Raw genomic sequence first — 6861 nt, forward strand, 5'->3', positions numbered from 1 at the left:
TGTCTCTTGACAGTCCCCAACTCGTTGTCTCCATCTGTTTAAAACCGACTCTTATCCCAAACGTTGTTTCCATCATAAAATGAAACACCTTTCTGCTGTTTTCCAACAGGCGGGTGCAATCTACATAAAGGTCGCATGATTACTATCCAGTATTTATATGAGAACCATGTTAATGACGCAAATAACAGTTTTTACTTCATTTCAGGATTTCGGTCAATAACAGGTGGGATTGCAAGGTACAGTAGTAAGGTATGGGGCGCCTAGATTTAACCAAAAAAAAAGACTTTTTTTTTTAGTTAGCTTACATAAATGTTAACAAAAACATACTTAAAAGTTTTGAAATGTATTACTTTCAGATAGAATAAATATTGAAAATGCATATCACAAAGTCAACATTTAAAGTCAATATGCATATTTAATCTGGAAAAAAATGCTTCAGTCTTTAAATCTTTTTCACACAACCATTCCGCAACCACCCTGGTGCATGTATCCGGGGACCTTCGGTACTCCCTGAACCGTATCCGATGAGTGTGCCGTAATGTTGAGGCGATGGAGGATGGCCAGCTTCATTAGGTCATAGCTTGTAGCGATGGCGTCGCTCTTAGCCTTGTATGCTGCCTGAGGCTCCCCAAACAGGCATGGTCCCAGCTGGCTCGTCCAAAACTCCCGTGACCATGACGCGGTGGTGGCTAGCTGCTCAAACGCGACCAAGTACACCTCTGGGCCATCCTCCGCCGACATATTCATCGCCTGAGCCTTCGGTGCCGACATCGCTGGTGTTCCTGTACGGTTTGGCGCTGTCATTGCCAACCCTACCCTCTCAATGAGCGTGGATACAGGTGCAGAAGTGATATAGGTGCATGCAATGCGTGATTAAACAGACAAAGAGAGTTATAATCCAGTGGAAAGGTATTTTATTGTATCCAGGTCTGGTGACCAAATAATAAGACTCCGTCAATACATAGCAATGTGTATTGCATGGAGTAAATAACAACGGGTTGCAGTCCCAAACAATAAACAGAAATATCTTCCCCACAATAATACCAACACAGTTACCAGTCCTGGGTGCGTGCAGTAGTGCTCGTGGTGGGCGATACAGCTTATTAGTGACAGTAGTGACATGCTGTTCCAGCTTTGTGCTGGCCCTTGGCGATAGCTCCGGACAGCTCACAGCGTCTCTCGTAGTCTTTACAGATTCAAAACTCAAACCAAAGTGAAGGAACAGATTGCGTTTCTCTGTCCCCTTTTATGCCATCACATGTGACAACTTGGTAAATGAGTACAGCCACCCCTCCAATCTGCGGCTGCTACATCGTTTCCCTTCCGGGAGTCCCGCCCCCTTTCTAACTGGCCAACTTCCCTTGAACCCTGGGAAAGAACTGTCAGGCCAGCCCGTCCAGGGAAGTCTTTTCTTGCTGCTTAGCGCCCTCACAGGTCGGGAGGGAGATTTACTGCCAAGAATCATTGTCTTTCTGTCACACTACAATACAGAGAGAAGTCATTAGCAGTAAAATAAATACCCCAGGGCTCTGTTTTAAGCAGTTTTGGTTGCTAGACTGACAGGAAGGTTGGCACTATATTTATCATGTTTAGAAAAGGCTGATGAAGTGTGGGTAACTATACCTTCAGGCTTATTTGCATTCAACTCGGCAATAATTTCTTTATAGGGTTGCATAGCATAAACTACAAATACAACAATGATATCTCCAGGGTCAGAAACAGAAAGAACAGTTTTTATTTTTAGTTTTGAAGGGTGGATGTGGGTCTGTGCATTTAAGATCAGTTATATCTTTATTGTAAACACATATACATCTCTGAAATAAATCCCCCAAATCCAAATGCACAAGGGATTGCACGCCTTACTAATCCATTTGCTTGGCTGCATGAATAAAAGCTCTTGTATATTTATAGATTATATACCCTTTAATATTTATTTTACTATTGAATACTCGTAACCCTCTCATGTTCATTTCTTACTCCTATAAAGTGTAGAGTCAATAAATAATACAGTGTTGCTTTATGACCCAACTGTTTTGTGACGCTACTCAATCAGACATGCATTGGAGGAGACACATTCCAAAGATTATGAGCTATGGCAAGCCGTTTTAACATTTAATCCTCAATTGCTTATATCACGAATGGCATTTTTGATATCAAGAATTGCGTTTTTGATATCACGAATGGCATTTCTGATATCAAGAACAGAGTTTTTGATATCAAGAATGACTTTTTTGACACCAACAATTCTATTTCCGATATCAACAATTCTATTTCCGATATCAAAAATGCATGTTAATGAACATCCTGTCTGAATTTTTTATATAAAAAATGCATGCTAATGAACATCCGGATTCAATTTTGGACTTGAAATACAATTCTTGATATCAAAAATACAATTCTTGATATCAGAAATGCCATTCGTGATATCAGCAATTGAGGATTAAATATTAAAACGGCTTGCCATAATGAGCAACATTTATTACAAGTTAGTGGTGGGTGGCAATTAGCAGGCAGGTATATAAACCAAAATAAATGTTTGTTCAGGGCAGTCTGTGAAAAGCGAGACTGTCACGAAGAACAAACCTTTCAAATCCTGTGTCTGGGTCTGCATTAAAAGGGCCAAACGCCTCCCTTACCTCCACTAAGGAGCCACTACTGGTATGAGTCATTGCTCAACTGTGCGTCTTGGCTGACTATAGTGTGCTAAAAACTATAGTCTATGTTAAATCCCAGACAGGTTTTAACTAATGAAGCCTTTTAATCCTTTCAACAACTATTAATTCTTCACCAATATTATTATTATTATTATTATTATTATTATTATTATTATTATTATTATTATTATTATTATTATTAATGTCTATTATCTCTAAATCATTTTAATATATCTCTAATGACTTCCTGTTCATTCAGAGATATCTCTAAATGGAGAGGAAGTCCATTAAAAACATTTTCACAGGAAGTCATCTAAATGAGAGATCAGGAATTCCTTTTGAGCTATCTTCAAATGACTTTGCGATATCTCTAAATGATCATTTGGCTTGTCGTAGTGAAGTGATTAGCTACCAGGAGGCAGCAGGAATCCTTCTATAGTGTTGTACTTAATCTTCAGCACAATGAAAGGCAGCAGCGATAACGCATGTGCCAATAATAGGTAATTAAATATATGTTATCATTCCTTTACATTGCTGCTTCCTGCGTATTTTATAACTTTGCTATATATTATGATTCAGTACCAGGATGAGTCAGCTGAATTACTAAAATCGTCAGCACAATGATTAGGGGACTAGGGATACCGTTGCTAAGAGGCAAGAAATGACCTTGGTACTACCATACTACCATAACTGTACTACATTGCTCTGCCTGATATCCCAAAGTGATATTTTTAATTCCAAGAATGACAGTGAGTTAGAGCTGAAATACAGCAAACATAAAGTACAGTCTCACAGGCCAAATTGTCATTTAGCGATATCTTAAATTGCATTTTAAGATATCTTGAAATATTTTGGGATATCTGATTTATTTGCAGATATCTTTAAATGAATATGAGATATCTGTAAATAAATTCTTTTGAAGATATCTGCATTTCATTTTGAGATATCTAAAAATGAAATAAAGATATCTCAAATTAATTTACAGATAGCTTTAAATAATATTTTGCTAGCATGGTTCACCGGACTATCTCGAAACAACTTCCCATTCATTTAGAGATATCTCTAAACATTTTAAGATATCTTGAAATAATGTCCCAACCTGGAAGAGCTGGTGCAATTAGTGGTAGAGGAACAGTTCACAGCAATCCTTCCGTCAGGGAATAAAGAGTGGGTGAGACTGCATCATCCTACAACCCTGGACGAGGCTACTGCCCTGGTGGAAGAGTATGAAGATGCTGTGGACGTTGCAACCCCAGAGCCCTCTCCTGCCCCAAAACCCACCAACACAATGGTGTAATAAATCAGTATTAAACCTAAGCCTAAAAGAGAAACTCTGTCTCTAAAACCATGGAGACCGAGAACTACCCCGACTTGGGCAAAGAAAAAAAAACCTCACCCATTGGTCGCCGACCAGTGGGACAAACCCTTCTTGTCTCTTTTATCGACACCTTCTGGCCCCATTTGTTTTAGGGGCAGGGAGCCAGGACACATCATATGGGACTGCCCCATGATGGAGTGCGACATCGCAGCAAGATCCTGGGCTCAGGCAGAAGGTAAGGAAAGGGGTAATTGTTGGGAAGGCCCTTATTTATTGAGAGTACAAGTCAAACACCACAGTACACATGTGTTAGCATAGGCGACGAGTTATATGGTGTCCATACTCCACCAATATTCAGGAACATGGGCCTTGCTCCACCAGTGTTTCAGCTTATATTTTACACACATTTTGACTTGAACAATATTTCTATTCACAGATGTCCGCTAATTGTCAGCTTGGGGGGCTTGCTTAGCTTTTGGACTGTTGCTTCTTGACCTCATTCTTAAGGAGACACGATCGCAGCGTGAAAAAAAAAATCTCTCTGAGCCATTGCATCATTTGAAAGGCACCCAAATGAGTGCCTGATAAAAGGAAAATCACGTAAGCTCAATTCGGCAGGTAGTTTGAGGTGCGATTGTGTTTAACACTTCAGATACACTTAAATATGTTATAGTCTTTAAAAATAAATTGTTTAATATACAATATGCACAATATGGTTGTGTTTTAAAATGTTCCTTATTGTTTTATAACAAACGTTACACATGGCCTAAGGTTTATATGCAATCAATCATTAGATACTGTACATCGATGTAAGTACCAGATAACCAAAATGCCCTGCCTTGCTAGTTACAGTTTTTCTGCCAGACAAGCAGTGGGAGTGCTGTTCTTCTCCTGCTCGTGTTAACTGGCATCTGACTTGTAGGTCCCATCTTACCAGCCAGTTAGTTTTGAAAACGTTTTGTAAGTACGCCCCTATGTGTGTTCGATGTAAACAAACAACAAAAACCAAAAAAAAGGCGCGCTGCCTTAAATCCAGAGCAGGAAGACACACTTCTATTCATGGCAAACAGCTTGTAAATAAATTGTGCACATTAAAGAAAACTGACTGTAGCTTGTGCTTTTTTGGAGTTTCAGAATGAACTGTTATATAATGAATATTTAACAATATTCAATAATGTTAAAAAATAAAGAAAGGAAGAAAGAAACAGTGATGTTAAAATCAATTTTGGAGTAACGGTCAGCTTTACCTATAGCGGGAATGCATGCTGTGGTAAGTAAATCAATTTATTATTATTATTATTATTATTATTATTATTATTATTAAATGAATGATGATGTTTAGGCAGGGAATTTCGCATTGTGTGTTTCAGAAGGTTAAGTGGTACAGTAACAAGATGCAATGCGTGATACAGCTGTCACTAAATAAAAAAAAAAATAAAAATAAAAAAAATTATAAACTTGTGTCTAGTTTATATAGATTACATTCCAAAGTACTGTAATCTGTTTGGACTAAATATTTTAGTAACACCCCTGTAGTATGTTCAACTTGCTTTAGGCTTGTTGCGAATGTTGTGTTGTTTTTTTTGTTTGTTTTTTGTTTTTCCTCATGCTACCAAGGCGCAATTACCGCTCGCATTAAATTGCTGTGCACAAGCTTTTACTTAACAGCAATGATATTAAATAATAACATTGCAGGGAGTGGGATAGAGCGAAAATGTATGTGGTTGGTACAATAATCGATATTTACTTGTGTGCCCAATTTGAGGCTTAACAGACAGCCCTATTGTGTATCATATCATTTATTTCGTTTTCTGTCTGTGTTGTTGCTTTAAAACAATTTAACTGAAGTAATCATTTAAAGTGTAAATGCAGTGTTTGGGCGGCCAGAGCAGCAACAGAGAGAACTCAGGCTACCTGGAAACAATTAGAACATCGCAAAGTAGGGGGTACCTTTTTAATTTAATTTTAGGAAGTATTAGCTTTTGTGGGTTATGGATCCATCAGCACTTGGTTCTTACTGTTTTCAGCAGAGCTTTGTCATTTATCCTCTAATATACCATTTTATAGGACAATCTACTCCAACTCAGTGTGTCATACATAAGCAATAATATATACTATATATATAAAATAAAATAGATAGTCTGAGTTAAGTACAACCACAATATGTTTTTCGTACGGTAATGTTTTTTTTCAACAGTGAAACTGTTAAACTTTTCACTGTTTACAATCCATTCATACATTTTTTTTTAATTGGACTCTGACCCTTGATGGGCACCACCAAAAATTATACAAATCCTGCGCCTATGCATGTTAGTGGACTCAGGATGTGCGCAAACATTAATTCAGAAATCTTTCTTGGAGGGTATGCCTTAGGAGTCACATGGAAAAATGGCTATTTCCTGTATACATGGGGAAACCTGGACTTACTTGACCAAGTTAGGTTACAAGTGAAAGGTGTTATAGCACATGTTAAAGTGGCTGTGTCTGAGTGTTTGCTGTATCCTGTTCTTCTAGGAAGAGACTGACCATATTTTGACCAATTATTTGAGCAGAAGATGGTCTTAGTTTCTACAGGGGACAGAAAGCAAGAGAGGAGGAATCAATTGGTCAGACTTGTTTAATCTTCGAATTCACCCTAAAAAACTAAGAGAGAAAGAAGGTTGGAAAAACTTGAAGGTACTCAATGCAAACAGGGGGACTCACAAAGATAACAGTAAAGGTATTGGTGTTCTGTGTGACCTGGGGGTTGGAGTTACTGAAACTTGAGAGCAGGTAGAAAATGTGACTCCTCTTGATATACCTGATCAGTGGAGCAGTGACGTAGACTTGGGGCTTGAACAGCAAAATGACCCTGCTCGGGTGCATTGAGGGGAAGTACCCTGTTGCATT

Source organism: Polyodon spathula, chromosome 18 (assembly GCF_017654505.1).
Source record: "Polyodon spathula isolate WHYD16114869_AA chromosome 18, ASM1765450v1, whole genome shotgun sequence".
Taxonomy (NCBI): Eukaryota; Metazoa; Chordata; class Actinopteri; order Acipenseriformes; family Polyodontidae; genus Polyodon; species Polyodon spathula.